The following is a 17,508-nucleotide window of genomic DNA, read 5'->3' as shown; positions in this document are numbered from 1 at the left end:
GCCCTTAAGAAGTGGTTCTCTTCCTTTTGGCCTGCACTGAGTCGGGGTCACAGTGGGCTTGTTGACAACAGGAGATGGCAATGGATATTGTTCTGTCTTAGCATGAGATGTAGATATATGTCTAATATCTGGTAGTGGAGGTCACAAAGCCAGTGAGATAACCATTAAATTTTGTATTGCTGGCTTATTCTCCCGTGCAGAACTGAGCATGCACCCACATGTCTCGTCTGTTGTTGTTAATGTTTATGTGCAAATACACACTTACAATGCATCCTCTTACAATGATGCTCTTAAAGATGGTGGAAAACAGTGTATGAAACTTGTGTAATTTATTTCCCCAAATCAGTTGACACAATGAACTATATTTTTCCCTATGTTATTTGCCTTCAATTTGTTCTTGCAGCATTTGCACAAACACACATACCACTTTTTAAAATCTCTCTCAGGCACTCTTCCCACAAGGAATCTTTTCATCTGAATGGGTTCACCCTTACATTCTTGGTAACACACATCAAGATTTTTTTGTTCATTCATAATCTTCCACACACTCAAAGTTGTGTCTGTAGAGTTTCTGTCCCCTGTACACTCACATAAACAAAATGGTGCTCAGAAAATTACTTTCTGTATACAGTGTGTACAGTTTCTATTAAATAAATGCAATAGAACATGCTTGGAGCAGGAAAAAGCCTGTGAATCAAGAATAAGTGACAGTGTCCTGCAAGTGGTCTGAATAACTTTGGAGACTGAACCTCCACCTGGAGTTAAAAAAGGTGTTTGTAGAAGAGCTTAGAACTAATCCTCTGAAATGATGGTAAAGGGAGTTCTGACCAAGCCCTGTCATGATTACTTTCCCCATCTCTGTTATTTCTTATTATTGTAATGATTTTTGCCCTCTCAAGTAGAATAAGGTCACCAGTGAGATACGATCAGCTTTGTTTGGCACAACCAAGAAGATCTGATCACAGTTTGGACTGCAGCTTGTAAATTCACCTTGGGTATTAACTTCTGGGCAAAAAGACATTGAAAATGCTAACATGGCCAAAAGGAGGGGGGGGAAAAAGCCAAAAAAAAAGCGCCAGAGAAATAATTGCATAATTGCATTCTTGCCATGTTGCACAGATTTTCCTGCCACTGTTTCAAATGCCCCTGGAGCCTCTTTCCATAAAAGCGTACCATACAAATGCTTAATTTCAAGGATTTGGTGAATACCATTTAGAGAATCTAAGGAGGAATACCAAGAGATTATACTCTGTGGGTCCATATTGCAGTGCGGCCCCTTTTCCTATCCCCTGCTGTCATATACAGGACATTAGTTTAGAATGAATCTTCTAGATCTTGTGGTGTAGCATTTGGACATCGTAGCACGATGGGTTACTGCAACAGGGAGATGGGGCAGCTCCTGTGAGCCAGCTTGCTCCTCTAGCAAGACCTAAGCAAAAGCTTTATGTGGTGTCTGCTACAGCTGCTGCCCTGAATTAGCAAGCCCAGATCTCAGAGCACAAAAAGTACCTTGAAGATGTGCAGTCCCACATAGCAATTTATTGAAATTGTACTGACTGAATCGCCCCAGTTTATGACAGCATTTTGTCTTTTAGTTGTAAAAAGCCCACTGGCTTGGTAAAAAGTTTTGGAAATTTATTTTAAAGGGAACAAGCAAAAGCAGATGAATAGCATTTCTATGAATGTGTATTCTTCCATTGCCTCTTCTCTCTGGTGGTGTTGGGAGGGAATTGTCAGGTGCCTAGTTCTATAAATCTATGTCATTGTTAATTTTTAAGGCCCTTTGGAAAGGAAATTGGCTATTTTCTTAATGAAGACACTGAAAAAGTCTGATGTATCTAATTATCTTCTAGATGGGGACAAAACACTTTATGTAGAGCATGCCATACATTCTGAAAAGTCTCACCACAATGCCAGTGACATATACTGGGAGACAAGTAGTATTAGAGGGTTCTAGTACAAACCTCACCATAGGAATCATGTTTTGTTTTTTCAAAAATCTCTATACAACTTATTTGCAAACTGCAGGCTAGAGTGAGAGACGAGAAAGAATTAGAGGAATTAATCAGAAAAATCTACTCTCCTGCTGAGCAATTAGAGCATTACTTGCTGGACAAAGAACTTCTTGTATTGCACTGCTTTCCTCTTGCCTCCGTTTTGCTCCACACCCCAGCAAAGATGTACCTTGCAACCTTAAGAAACTTCCCTGCTCTTCTAATATTTTCTCACTATTCTGTACCTATTTATAAAATTATGTCTGCTATTTTGGTGCCTAACTGTAACAATTTTTCAGAAGTAGAGGTCCATGCATCCAAATTAGGCACAGTAAGATTTTTTTCAAAGTAATTGTTATCTTCCTTGGTTCTATGTTGTACTGTGTCCCATATCTTTTGGGCTCACTTTACCCTTGGTGATTAAACTGGTTAAAAGTTGCTAGTTTGTTTTTTCTCACAAAGAACATGCTGTTTTCTGTCTGCTATACCAAAGAGGTTAAATTTGGAATTGGAAGTGGAGACAGTGCTGTTGTCATTGATTTGACATAGAAGATCAAAATATGATGCAAGTATGTGCATGCATGGTGTTAGAAGACCTTGGACAGGGAAGACGTAGAGGTGGTGCAGTTTCAGAAGACTATCTCAACAGATCACTACTTTGATAAACTGCAAAATGCTAGATGGCCAGAACTACTAGCAAGTGAAGAAATGTACTAGAAGCCAGATTTTATTGCCAGATGAACTTTTAAAATCTGGAGCTAACTACTGAAGTAGTTAGTACTGAAGTAAATGAAGTAATACCTGCTTTTCTTCACAGTAATTGAGACCAGGATCTAATCCCACGTCCTAAGGAGGGATTGTTATTTTTTACCGCTGCTATTTTGTCCATATAAAACAGGTTAAAACCAATCAACAGTAACCTGCATTTGCACAAACATACACAGGGATAAAATCTTGCTCTCAGGATGCTGATTTTGGTTTAGGAAGATGCCTCATTGCTGGACCCTTGTCACCTTGTTGAAATAGGTCTTCTATCCTCTTCTCTGTTTCTATATATAAATTTGTTAGGGTTTGTGAAGGACTGTGTTTTCCAGAGAAACTTCCCAAGGGGCTCCTAATATTACTTGTAACTATTATTTAGTGTTTCACTCCAGCCATTATCCACCTCAGACACAGCTGCATTTCAATAGTAGGAAGGTGATCAATACATACTGTATAAAATAATAATTATTTATTATTTATTGAATACTGCGGGTAGGCTGCCTACTACACAAAATGTAGAAAAAGACAAAAACCTTTGGATACATGGTTGGGGGGGGAAGGAAAGAGAAATAGCTTTGTAGTCTGTCCCTAAGGCAAATGCATTTCTAAGTGTCTGGCATTGTAGTATGAGCATCATACTGAAATTTTACAAGACCATAGAATCTGGAGAGAGGGGCCAGAAAGTTTGATTCCTTGCTTTTGGGTTTGTGTGCACCTCATATGTATAATGTTCCTGTCTGCTAGTCTTGATGTGGACTTTTAGCATGATAACGTATTAAAAAACTTTACATGTATGTTCCCTGCAGTACATTTGCCATGCTAAGTACTAATGGTTACAAAATGATAAATAATGATATCTAGGATGTACACCCTAAATGATTGAAATACTGACCCCAACATAGTCGATGGTGTCATTTGCTGTTTTCTCTACTTTTAGAAGTGAGGAAATGAGTGGATAAAAAGTTCGAGATATTTGTAAGAGGAAATTTAGTGGCTGGTTTAAATGAAATGGGCAGTGTAGAAATTGACTTGAAATACGCAGTAGGTTTGGGTCAACTCTGAGCTAGAAGAGAAAATTCTTTGTGAACTTTAAGGGTTTTGGGGTAAAAGTGATTGTCCGAGGAAGACGCTTCCTCTGCTCTGCTGGTGCCTGATGGCAAACTGAAGGAAAAAATAAGCCGCCACTGCCCGGCTTCGCCTTGCTGGGACCAGAGGGGCAAAAATCCCCCTTTGCTGTGCCGGGCCGGTGACGGAGCGCTCGAGGAACGAGACGCTGCCGGGCCGAAGGCAGTCGAAAAGCCGCCGCACCTCTTTGCTGGGAGGAGGCGGCGGAAGCGTGGGAGGCGAAGCCCGGCGGAGCGCTGCCGCCCGTGCCCGGGGCCGTGCCCGCGGTCGGGGCCGTGCGGACCGTGTCGGGGGCCGGGGCGCGGACCCGCGGTCTCTTTAAAAGCCGGGGCCGGTGGGGCGGGCGCGGCGGCAGCAGGGGGCGGCGGCGGCGTGCGCGGGGCTCGGGCTGCTCCGGCACCGCGGCGCGCTCAGCCCTGCGCAGCTCCGCCCGCGGCTCTCCCGGCTCGGCTCGGCACGGCACGGCCAGCCCAGCCCAGCTTCCCCGGGACCCCCGCAGCCTCCGCGGCTGGGGCCACGCTGGAGCCCCCTGCCCCGCAGCGCAGGCGAGCCGCGAGTTGGCGCGGCGGCCGGCGCCCGCCCGGCTGCGGAGGTGAGAGGGGCGGCGGGCGGGGGGCGGCTCGGCTCGGCTCGGCTCGGCTCGCAGGGAGCTGCCCGCCCGGCGAGCGCTGCGCGCCGGAGCTCCGGAGCTCTGCGGGCGCGTTTCTCCTCACCCTTCTCACGACAACTATTTCGGATCGTTCTGTCCCTCTCCCCGTTCGTTCCTTGCTGCCCCGGCGGGGCTGGGCGCTGCCCGCCCGGGCGGAGTGGGCGCGCACCGACCCTCGGGACGCTCCGGCTCCTTTGGTCAGACTTTTTGGGAGATCGCAGTTCCCGCGGCGGGGCATTTTGCAATGGAAAATTGGGGGGGGGGGGCTTTCGAAAAAGAAGACACTACGCTGAGTTACAGCAGGGAGACCCTTAGAGTGAGCCTGCTGTTTGACTAAAGCTTAAGGATTTATTTTAAACAAATATACTAACGAGAAAAGAAGAGAGGCTGAAGATGAAAGTTTTTTTTCTTTAATATTTTTGCCTCTTCCAAGTCTTCGGATCTATTACGGTAGCGCCTTTCTTCCCCGCCTTCCATTTGTTTGTATTAATGATTTAGTAGCCGTCTTGCCTGAAAACTTCCACCGTGAGTGACTGCTGTGGGTTTTCAGGCAGTCAGTGACCTTAAAGGTTGGTTCAGTGCTTTTTTCGTGCAAAATCTATGTGAAATAACTGCCGTATTGTTTTTTTCTTAGCTTCATTTTTTCTGTAAGAAGAAAAATACACCTGCTTTATAATTTACAAGAAAACACCGTTGAGTCAGGGAGTGATGTAATTCTCCTACCTAAGGGCATCGACTCTGGTGCTTTGCAGGTGACTTGTCTTTTGCTTACTCTTAAATTTATTTTAATGGTAATCTTACGTGGCTAGGAAATAACATATTTAACAGTGCTGTTTTAAGAATGTATTTTGTTAAAATTGAACACTCTCTATTTCAATTTTTTTTTCTTCCTGATTTTTGCCCCTCCTCCCTCAAAAGAAAACAATAAAGAAGATTAGGCATGAGATCAGCGGCAAAAAAACCAAAGGATTGGGGAGGCAAAACTGGGGCTAAAAACACTGAATCGTTTATAAAAAGCACACTTTCACCTTTTTGCTTTTCCCAGTTCTCGTTCCACCTTTCTGTGGTCAGTTTGTTCAACACTTCGTTGCAAATAGTTTTAAGAAATTATTTCGGTTTTTTCTAAATATTATTTGTCCTTCCTGTATTTTTTACTACCCGTAATTGTTCTGAGATAAGCACACAATCCTCCTAAAAAGGTGAATATTGAAACGACCGCTCACCAATACCTCCTTATTGCATTTTTTGAGGGGCTATTTTTTGAGGGGGCGAACTCTTAACTAGACTGGTAAAAAGTCTAAGAGAGATGTTGAGTAGATGGGAGAAAATTTGATCACAAAGGATTTTGTTTGCCGTGATGATACGGTCAGTTATTAATTATAATGTTAACCAAAAAGGTGTTACGTCTGTCACCAGTTTCTTTTAAAATGGTCATCAGTGTTACGTTGAGCAAGTTTATATAAGGGTTAGTAGTATTTTGGGGGGAGGAGGTTGCAGAGATTATTGCTCGTGGGTTTGCGACTGAGCACACTTTGTCAGCTGAATGAACTGGATTATTGTATAGACATAATTTTCCATTTGTCTATCAGTTTCTTTCCGGTATCCGGCACTTTCTTAAATGTTTATCTCTCGCTAACAAAGTGTCTGATTTTTGGCAGTAGGGAGGTGTAACTGGAGACACTGGAAGTTTGGGGATAATGTGAGCAACAGGACTGTATTTATTTATTGAAAAAAAACCCAACAAACCCCAAAGTTAGGAGGTGAGGTTCCTCTTTCTGGAGCATTCGGGCACCTTCTGGTGGGGTATGTGTCTAGGCTTTTAATTATTTATTTCACTTTTGTTCTTTCAAAAATGAAGTAGAGCGAAACCAAAATGAAACAAAGTAAAATTAGAGTAAGCGTTGAAAAATAAATAAATAAAACTGGGGAACGGCTGGAAGCCCAGTGCTTGATTTCATCAACCTGGTGGCGATGGCTTCTCGATAGAAGCGATATCTGCCGATATCACCCCTTTTCCATGGCTGTAGCCTGGCCTCATTTTACGCTGCGTTTCCACTGAACATGTTGACGTGCTGCTGCTTATATAAGGGGAAGAACAAATTCAAGCAGATTAGTGCTTGGGATTTTGAGATCGGCTACCCAGATCGCGTTGTGGGTTTTTTCCTTTCCTTGGGGGAGCCGATGGGGGAAGGCTGGAGAATGACGGGAGGGGATGAAATCAGAATGTGTGGTTGGGAGAAGATGGGGGTGATGCGGGGAGCAGCTTATTCGCATAATGTCTGCGCTGCGTCCCTTTTTCTTTTCTTTTTATAAAACCCATTATCTCTAAAAACACATTATTCTTCAGCCGGGTCTAAAAAAAAAATAGTGGGAGGGGTTATTATAGCGAGGGGGTTTGGTATGGGAGTCATTAGACCCACTGCTGCAAAACCAAGATACAGAAATCCATCTGCACCAACATTTCGGAGGGAGGGAGGGCGTAGAGAGGGGGGAAGGGATGGATTGTCTATCTTGGATTAGCGAAGTGGAGCTTTGTATTCTTCATTTTCCTCCCCATTTTCTGCCATTTTCCCCCATCCCCCCCATCCGCACACCCGCTTTCCTCCTCCCAGCCCCCACTCCCCCGAAGGTTTCTCATCCCTTGACGAGAAAATTCTGTGTTACATCCTGATGGCTCTGCGGCTTTTTTTTAGTGCATCACAACAGTGGCACGATGACCTTTACTTCATGCCACACAGATTTGGGTTCCCGATAGGGCTGTGACCGCAGCTTGGGCACACTCGCACACCCATAGTCACGTACCTTGGATAGTCGGCAATTTAATTTCAATTTTTGCGTGTGCATCTTTGTGCGTCTGTGTGGTGGGTAAACACTGGCAGAGGGTAAGGAACGCAGTAATTGCCAAAGGCACGTCCATCCATTTCGCCAGCCCTTCTTGCCGTTCTCTTTTCTTGGACATTGTGTCACACATCATGAGATTTTGTGTTGGGGAGGGGTGTGCCCTGTGTGGATGGCAGGGGCCTGGGGCTTGGAGGCAGTGTTTGTGTACTGGGGAGGGAGAAATTGTGTGGGGGGAATTGGACCTGACGATGCTAATAACATTATTTTGGTCAAATGAACGTCTGGTGATAATGATGCAGTGTAACCATCCGTGAAATACATGCTTGCGACACACTGGAATAAAGGTTACTCCAGGGAGCTCCGTCAGAGCCAGGCATGCTTGGGGGAGTGAGCTGTCCCCTTCATAGGGGAAACAAAAATTCATAAGCATCCCAGGTCCCCTCCCTTTCCAATGCCTCCTTGCATGTCCGAGCTGGAGGGCATTGCGATTGAGAGAGGGGGTGGGCTGCGTTGGAGCCAGGATGAAACAAAGCATTCCTGCCTCATCCTCCCATGCCATCCTCTCTTGCCCTCTTTGAACTTATCCGTACTGTTGATCCAGACGATACAGGAATATCGCCATTTCCATGCAGTCCTTGCTGGAGCCTGGAGGGTGGTGAATTGAGAGGCGGAGAAAAACTCCTTGTGTTTCTGTTGTAGGATGTGCAGGACAGCCATGGCTTTTCAGGTCTGAGTGGAGCAGGGAAAAGGCTGGGGTGGGGAGGCAGAGGGAGGTAAGAGTCTCTCCCTCCATCCACTGTTACCTTCCTTCGTGCCCCCAGCTAGAACACGGTGTAGGACCCAACAAGTCTCAGTGGGTGGCTGTGGTGACTGGCATGTGGGGATGAAGGAGCTGAGACAGTGAGAGGGAAGCTTTTCCTGCATTTCAGGATGTTCAGCACCCTCTCCAAGGCTCACAGACCTTCTCAGCACCCTCCTTTTCTGGTTGTAAGGACTTCTGTCTTTCGTCACGGGCTGCTCTCACCCAGGCTGAGGAGAGCTGTGGTAGGAACGTGCTCCTGTGGTTCTGCCAGCTGCTACTTCTCATTTCCTCTGTGTGGTTGTGCCTGCTCCAAGGTCTCTGTGTTTCTGGATCTTTCCACTTCATGAAACAATAGCAAAAGTTGAATAAATAGAGCTGTCCAGAGCTACTGGTGTTCACCTTTTACTTTTCTCCTTTCTCTGACCTTGAGGTGCAGTGGTAAACTACAACCAGGAAGATGGGGTGTGTCCAGTGCCTCACATGGTTGCTTGAGGTGATGCCTGAAGAGATTTCTCTGCTCCTCTGGTTTCTGCTCACCAGAGCTAATCTTGCTTCAGTTGCCCAACTTCACCAGTATTTACTCTCTGATTTTTCCCTGCTGTCCCTCTTACCTAAGTTACTTTGGAAGTGGTTGTTGTGCTGCAACTCTGTGCTTGTAGAAATCTTACCATCATACAATATCCTCAGCTAGAAGTTCAACTTCTGGCCCTGCACGAAACACCCCAAGACTCAGACCACATGCCTGAGGGTGTTGTCCAGATGCTTTTTGAACTCTGTCAGTCTTGATGCTCTGACCACTTTCCCTGGGGAACCTTTTCCACTGCCCAGCCAACCTCTGTGTGAAGAACCTTTTCCTGACATCCAACCTAAACCTCCCCTGACTCAGCTTCAGGCTATTTCCTTGAGTCCTGTCACTGGTCAACAGAGAGAAGAGATCAATGCCTGCCCCTTCACTTCCTCTCATGAGGAAGTTGTAGACTCTGATGAGGTATTCCCTGTCTCCTACAGACTGAACTGTCCAAGCACCCTCAACTGTTGCTCATAAGACTTGCCCTCTATGCTCTGCACCATGTTTGTAGCCCTCCTTTGAATGCTCCCTCACGCCTTTTTATCCTCCTTACATAGGGCTATTACATGGCTGCTCTGTAAGTTGATGTGGTGGCCATCTGAGCAAAGGCAGAATGTATTGCAGGGCCTGTGTGCCTGCTCCTGTCCTGTAGAGACTGCCTCCCTGGTATCTCTCTGGTGCCCTGAAAGGCAAAGGTGGACCCAAGGTTTTATGGTTCCTCCTTTTCTCCAGTGATTCAAGTACTAGTGTGTTCTTGTGGCATGGTTAACTTGCTTTTATGAATTATTTGTTAACAGGAAAAGTTGGAAAAAGCATTATTGTAGGTACATTTCAATTATTGCAGTATGAGTTGTGTAGCTCACCCTGACTGTCACACTTTGCCTTCCTTCAGCTCTCACAACCAAAGAAGAAGAACATTGACACAGTGCTGGAATTTACCCCTGACCCTGAATGTTTGGCATCCTTGAAGTGAGAGGAGAAGTCAATTCCTGCAAAGCATTCAGAGAGTGAGAGGTGGTGCCATGGATAATTTGTGGTAGCAATGATGGTGAATTTTAAGGTTTAAGTCCCCGTGCAAAAAGGAAATAAATATGCTTCCTCCATCCCTTTATAAGCAAATTTCCAAGCCATCAGGTACAGGCAAATCTTCTTTCTATGTTAGGATTGGATTTAAACCCTCAACCTAGAGGACACCTTCAGACTATACAAGATGATTGGGCTCCTGTCTGGATTATTCCTGGGAAGGTTGAATTTAGTTCCCTTTTTCTTGTATCAGCAGTGGTATTTTGGTGAATCTACTGAACTTCTTTTCCTGCAGCCTCCTCCAGGGCTCTTTAGAGTATTTTTCTTGAGAAGCAGAATGTGTTTTACCCCCCAATCTGTTTTCCTTTGCCCTCGCCTTTAGCTCTGTGCTCTGGGCATATGCAGGTGGATGTCAGGATACTGACTGAGTTGTGGAAGGCTGTATCGATGATAAGGACACACAGTGACCTGTCCAAGAACAAACTGAAGGAGTCAGAAGCTTTATGATGATCAAAAGCAGGGATAAGAGATGACCTCTAATGATGATGCAGGAGACACGGTGTTTAATTTCAAAACAAAATGCATCCAACTTTATCTGACCCTGCCGCCCACCAGCATGAAGAGAAGACAGGTTTTATTTTCGGACAATTGCCCAAGCAACTGGAGCCAGAAAATACCCACATTTTGGTTAAGCTTTGGAATTTTTTTTCAGCTCTGATCTCTCCCTCATCCCCCTCTTCTAGGTAATAGCTGTCTGTCAGTCTAGCAGAGCTGTTTTTTAATTAATACAGTAAGTGGTGAGGCAGATTCTTTTAATTTTGGAAACAAGATACAAGTGGGATTGGTAACTTCTTGAAACCAGTACAATACATAATCTTGATTTAGGTTGTTTGCTTTTTCTTTTGTTTCTCCTCACTTGGGCATAGACAATAGCAATTAATGTATAAATGGCTCTGAGAATCAGAAGTGGTGTTTTGACTTCTCATTGCCGTCCAAACAGCCAGACTGACATATTTGTACATGTTTGTGGAAAGGTGACATGGCAGAAATTTGTTCTGCCTTTCTCCTTGTTGTGGGCAAGGGATGGCGCTTTTAGTGCTTGGTTTATACACTTTTTTGAATTTTTTTTTTAATAGAAAAACCACGACTTTCAGTGATGTTCTTGAAAACCTGAGAAATAAGACTCCTACTGGAAATACACCAGTGGTGTTGGAAGATCCTGTGTTCTTCCTTAAGGGAAGGTGGGAACACAGTTTCTTTTGTTACCATTCACAGAAGACAGTGCTCTCTGAGCACTGTGGACAGCTCCCGGGAGCTGTCCACCACACTGCCAGCTTGGCAAAGTGCTCTCTCCGGGCTATAGCCTTCAGCCTCTTTAGACTCCAGGCTGCTGGGGGCATCACTGTGTGACTTTTCAGGGGGTGGTGGAGGTTTGCTTACAGCTGTCAGACGTTCAGCTCTGTCTGAAATATTGCCCCTTGCTACAGGATGGATTAGCCCTTCATCTGCTTTGCTTCCTCTTGTCTCAGAGCTTTCTTGTTTAGCACAACCATGTGCCCGAGTTCTCTCCCAGGCATACTCCCCTGCCTGTTTTTTGCCTGCTGGCAGAAGGAGTGAGCTAGGGTGGTGGGAAGTGTATATATCAGAGATTTTGGGGCTGTCAGCATATCTGTTGTCCCTCAGTGGTGTGCTGAGCTCCTGTCCTTTCCAAATTCCTCTGCCCTTGTTGGTGAGGGATGACTTTATTTCAAACACAATCTGCTTGTGTCATTCCTAGTCCTGCCGCCTGTCATCCATCACATCATGGGAACTAATTAACACTAGTAGCTTTGGATCCTGGGAATGTCAGTGCTGGGATGGTAGACTCTTTCAAAGATCCTGATGCCTCTGTTCATAACTAGGGCAGCTCAGCCCAGGAGTTTACGGGCTCTGCTGTCCTTCGCCATCTGCACCAGCCCTCTAGTGTGGGTGCCTGTGTGTGTAGCAAGGAGGGCTCTCAAGCCCTAGACTTGCCTTATAATGCCCTTGACAGTGCTGCAGCATCCCCTGCATCCAAGTACCTCCCAGCAGTCGGATGAGAGCCAAGGAATGGGATAGAATAATAATTGATGAGGATAGGGGGAGGTATGATGTGAACTTTTTGAAGCTGCCAGTAGCATGTCTGCTGCCTTTGGGTGCATACAGCTGTGTGTAGTTCCAGATCTGCTTGTAAGTTTGATCTTCTGAGAATTCCCTGCTCATGGCACAGCACACTGTCCTGTTTCTGCTGTGCTTGCTATGCTGATGGGGTGGTCATCAGGGGAATCAGTGTGCTGCTCCTGTGGGGATGGCAGGATTAAAGATGGGGTCTCAGTCATAATGTGAGGCTACACAGAGAGCACTTGTTCCCCTTCTCCCTCTACTTTATCTTTTCTGCTGTTGTGGACCACTTCTAAGAAAGTAAAGAGTCCTGTGGGGACAGAAAGAAATGTAACTAAGCCAGAAGATGATGTTGGCTGGCAGCCGAAGGAGGATGAGGAGAGGAATAACTTTCCAGTGGGGTAATTGTCTAATGGGACTGGCTGCAGAGCAGGGTTGAGCTGGCTTTGTTTCAGTCTGCTCTTGCATCCCATTTTTTTTCCAATAATGTGTTAATTAAACATTGATTTCAGGGGAAAAAGGAATCTGCTTGAACTGCAGAAACTAAATGGAGTGTGGAGGAATGGGATCTGGTGAGGGATGTGTGGAAGGACCTTCTGTTTTGTCTTCATGACTAGTCATGGAGGGAAGCAAAGAAGGGGCTGTAGAAAAATCTGTTCACCTTAAGCTTAGAGTCCTTCACTCATCTTAAGTGTGAATCTTCTTCCTTCTGTAACTGCACAGTTTTCAACTGATATGAGTTAAGGAATTACCAGGCAGATAACAGTATTTCTTACAAAATACTTCATTTTTATTAAAAAGCAAAATGGAAGAGAGATTCTTTTCAAGGTGTTTGGGAGGCTTTCTGTCCAGTTTGATATTCTTCTAATTTTCTACACTTATATTTGCTGTTGCACATATAAGTGAATCAAGTTGTGGTGCAAGTTAATCTACCAGTTGTAATGCTCTTGTTATTTGCAAATATCTAACTGACCTTCATTTACTACCTATGGATGTCAGTCAGTGAACACACATAAAAGGTTGCACAAGAATGTGCACTTTTTGATACTTTCTCTTCTGGTCCTTGGAGCATCGGAAGGTGAGACATGACTATGATATGTCCTTCCCTTGCTTGGTTGAACTCTCTTCTGTTCATTAGACAGGAAGAGTCAATGGAAGGCTGTGCTGCCCTCCTTTTGTGCTCCCAAGTGTTAGGGATGCATAGAGAAGATAAGAGTCTTTGCTTAAGTCTGAGATCTTATCTGCAACAAACTTTTCTGCTGATGTGAGCAGTATATTTGTAACAGTATTAAACAGTTTGGTTTGAGTTTTTTTGACCACTGTGCTTTCCGTCTTCACTAGTTCTGGGAAGTAATGCAAAGGAAGGAATAACCTGTCCGACTTTTCTGAGCATTGCGTAACTGATCTCATAATGATCTCAATCAGTTCATGAAGTAAGTGAAAGAGCAGCATTGTCCTAAGAGGGAACCCATCCTAGCTGTTAAATTTCTTTCTGCACCATCTGCAGTATCAGTCTACATAAGGATCTACTATAGCATCAGGACGCGTTTGAAAAAGAACAGATTAAGCCACAGAGCAACTATTTTCTTGAAAGATTTTTGACATGCTGATGGCTTGTGAAATCCACAAAATCACAGAATGGTTAAATTTGGAAGGGACTCTCAAGGTTATGTGATCCAACCCTTTGCTTAAGCAGAGCCACCCAGAAATGATGACCATGCGCAGATGACTTTTGAATATCTTCAAGGAGGGAGACTCTTCAACTTCCCTGGGCAACCTGTGCCAGGGTTCAGTTACTCTCCCGGTAAAAAAGTGTTTCCTGATGTTGAGGCAGGACCTTCTGTGTTTGAGTTTGTGCTTGTTGCCTCTGGCCCTATCACTGGGCAGCACTGAAGAGAGCCTGGCTGTTTTACCTTTACCCCCTGCCTTCAGGTAATTATGTACATTGATCAGACGCTGCCCACCCCAGACACCCTTTAGAGTATTTTCTCCTCCAGACTAAACAGTCTTAGCTTTCTCAGCCTTTCCTAGTATGAGAGACATTCATAATCTTCTTCATGGCCCTTTGTTGGATTCCCCCCATTATGTCTGCCTCTCTCTTGTACTGGGGAGTCCTGAACTGTACACAATACTCCACATTTGGCCTCACCAGTGCTGAGTAGAGAGAAGGGTCCTCTTCCTCAACCTGCTGACAGCATTTCTAATGCAGCCCAGGATACCATTAGCTGCCTTTTGTACAGGGGCATGTTGTTGACTGATATTCAGTGTGGTGGCCAACAGGAACTCTGATCCTTTTCTGTGAAGTTGCTTTTCAGTGAGCTGTTCCTCAGCATGTACTGATCCATGACCCATGAACTTCATTGCAGTGGTACTGAGCATCAGCAGAGCAGGCAGGATGGTCCTTAAGTATTAACTTAAGAAGCAGAAGTCTGGAGTTCTTTCCCAGAGTGTGTTTAACCAGTTTTTCATAACAGTATCCCTTTTGCCATTCACTGAAAATTCAAAATTATAATTTGTAAAACATTTGGTTCCTTGAAAGAAAAGCTTCATATATCTGATGATAGAGTAGAATAGTTCCAGTTGGAAGTGACCTAGAAGGATCAACTAGTCCAACTGCCTGACCCACTTCAGGGCAGACCAAACATTAGGGGATATTATTAACAGCATTGTACACCTGTCTCTGAGGGTCACAGGGCACTGACCACCCCTCTAGGAAACTTGGTCCAGTGTTTTGTCTCCCTCTCTGTAAAGAAGTTGCCTAGTATTTGGTCTGAACCTCACCTGCTGCATCTTTGAATCATTCCTCCATGTCCTATCACTGAATACCATGGAAAAAGAGCTCAGTGCCTCCCTCTAATTCTCCTCCTCAGGAAGCTCTAGATAGCAATGGGCTTGCCTCTTAATCCTGTTTTTCTCCTAACTGATAAACCCAGAGTACTCAGCCACTCCTCAGAGGACATGTGTCCTAGCATTTCAGTAGCTCTGTTATCCTCCTCTGGACACATTCAGGTAACATCCTGTTTCATTTTGGGGTGAGAGAAATTCTGGTAATTTATTGTTCTCTTATGATGGCTGATTACACACTGCAATTTTTTTTGTAGACCACAAAGAAAAGAAACTTTAAATTATTGACTACTTTGACTTTTTGAGGGGGGACAAAGAGTGCAGAAGTCCTGTGGGGAGACTAAGGCCAATCATCTCAAGGAACTCAGAATGCCTCTTAGTTCATTGATATCCTGGTATTAAAATCTGCTAATTTGTCTGGTCAGCTCAAGCAGCATTTTCCAAGAGGGTGGGATACAATATAATTTCAGGTATATGCATTAAAAATACCTGCTGCATATCTGGGAATCAAAGGCAAAGGATTTTATGGAGAAAATACAGAGAAACATTGATCCTTGATGTAATTTCACATAGGTCATTAATCAAGTATATATTAAAGGTGTATCTAATACCAGTGGACCAAAAGTCATAATTTTGTTGAATCACATCTTAAGGATTTAGTTCAATATAATTAGTTTTTTAAACATGTCCCTTCTCTTCATTGTTGGTTGATGTGAGCCAATTAGTTGCTAGCAGCTCTATTTGGTACTAACTTGGGTCATAGAGTGATGTGGTGCCTAGAATGTTGCTGTACTTTTTTGGCAGCAGATTGTAATTTCATTGAGTAAATAAGAGGAGGTACTGTTGTTGGCGAAAACCACTGTGTATCAGTGCATTGTGTTTGTGTGGCCAGGTTTTGGTTGCTGGGGGGCTACAGGGTGGCTTCTATGAGAAGCTGCCAGAAACCTCCCCCATGTCCAGCAGAAGCAATGCCAGCTGGCTCCCAGATGGATATGCTATGGCTAAGGCCACGCCAGTCAGGAATGGTACTAACACTTCTGTGATAATGTACTTGAGAAGCAAAGAAAAGTTTTGCACAGAAGCAATTGTGGCAAAAAAAAAAAAAAGGAAGGAGAATATGTGACAGTAGCAACTCTTCAGACACCAAGGTTAGCAAAGAAGGCAGGGCAGGAGGGACTCTGGGTGCCAGAGCTGAGATCCCTCTGCAGTCTGTGGTGAAGACCATGGTGAGGCAGGATGTGCTCCTGCAGCCCATGGAAATCCATTGGGGTACAGAGATCCACCTACTGCCTGTGGAGGGAACCCCACACGGGAGCAGGGGGGTACCTGAAAGGAGGTTGTGATGCCTTGGAAAGCCTGTGCTGGAACAGGCTCCTGAGAGGATCCATGGGGAGAGGAGCCCACCCTGGTGCTGGTTTGCTGACAGGACTTGTGATCCCATGGGAGCCCATGCTGGAGCAGTGTGGTCTTGAAGGACTGAACACCAAGGAGAGGGATCTGTTTTGGAGCAGTTTGTGAAGAGCTGTAACCCATGAGAAGAGCTCATGGAGGACTGTCTCCTATGAAAGGTCCCCACACTACAGCAGGGAAAGGACTCCTCTCCTTGAGGGGGAGTAGCAGCAGAAACAGAAATGGGATGAAACTGCTCATAATCTCCATTCCCCATTTCTCTGCACTGCTGGTGGAGAGAGGGTAAAGGATTGGGAATAAAGTTAAGCCCAGGAAAGAGGGAGGGATGTGGGGAAGGTGTTTTTAGGTTTTTACTTCTCATTATCCTGCTTTGATTTCGATTGGTAATAAATTCAGTTAATTTCCTCGAGTTGAGTCTTTTGCCTGTGACAGTAATTAATGAATGATCTCTTATCTTAACTCATGAGCTTTTCTTCATATTTTCTGTCCCTGTCCAGTTGCAGAGGGGAGTGGTAGAACGGCTTTGGTGAGTACCTGTCATCCAACCAGGGTTAACCTGCCAAAATCAGGTAGAATGCAAGGTGAAAAGGGAGTAGTGAATTGATAGGCTTTTGGTAAGACAGTAACTCTTTTTAAGAACTTTGAACTCAGCAGTTCTTCCTTTCATGCTCTCTTTGTTGCCAGTGTGTAACACGAGGTTGGAAGTTGATCTGCTTTCTTGGCACAATACTGGTATAATTTACCAACTAAACTAGAAAATGGTCTAAATTTGATAGGAAGCAATTTATTAAAGACAAATGAAAAGTACTGTACTTGGAAAGATCTGCTTAAATGCCTGTATGTAAAATGGGGGATAACAAGCCAGGCAACAGAACTGCAGCAAAGGATCTGGGAGTCACTACTGTGAGTCAGAGACTGAATATGAGTCAACAGTGTGGTGATGTTGCAAAAAAGCAAATCCCATTTTAGGGTATATTTAACAGGAGTGTCACGTGTAGCACACAGACAGTAGTTTTTCTACGCTAGCAGCCACTAGCAGATGCAGAGCCTTGTATCCAATGAGAACAGGAAAACCAGAAACAGTGGAAGGAGATGAGGGAGCAGCCAGAGTGGCAGTCTGCAAGGAGAGGATTGGTTGGGTTGGTTTAGACTAGAGAGAAGATTGACGAGGGAAAAGCCGTCCAATATTTAAAAGCTTGTTTTAAGAAGATAGTGATTAATTGTTCTCTGTGTCCACTGGGGATAGGACAAGAAGTAATCAGCTTAATTTGTAGCAAGGAAGATGTGGAGGTAAGTGCTAGGAAAAGCTTTATGAGTATTTTGAAATTTAAGCAGGAAAACAATGTCCTGA

General features: G+C 44.6%; 1 protein-coding gene across 23 annotated transcripts in view; it reads left to right on the top strand.

Moving 5' to 3' along the window:
* The first annotated feature begins 4,400 nt into the window (after window positions 1-4,400).
* Window positions 4,401-17,508, top strand: part of NRXN3 (neurexin 3) — a 967,067-nt gene continuing 953,959 nt past the window's right edge. For 22 of the 23 annotated variants that reach the window (XM_033061705.1, XM_033061719.1, XM_033061707.1 and 19 more), the window contains exon 1: window positions 4,401-4,473. The gene's annotated coding sequence lies outside the window, so the exon portion shown is untranslated. Of the gene's footprint in view, window positions 4,474-5,083; window positions 5,100-17,508 lie in introns of those variants that run through there. The other variant, XM_033061699.1, reaches the window with a different exon arrangement.

Source organism: Catharus ustulatus, chromosome 6 (assembly GCF_009819885.2).
Source record: "Catharus ustulatus isolate bCatUst1 chromosome 6, bCatUst1.pri.v2, whole genome shotgun sequence".
NCBI classification, from domain to species: Eukaryota; Metazoa; Chordata; class Aves; order Passeriformes; family Turdidae; genus Catharus; species Catharus ustulatus.
This window is presented reverse-complemented; position numbering and strand designations above follow the sequence as displayed.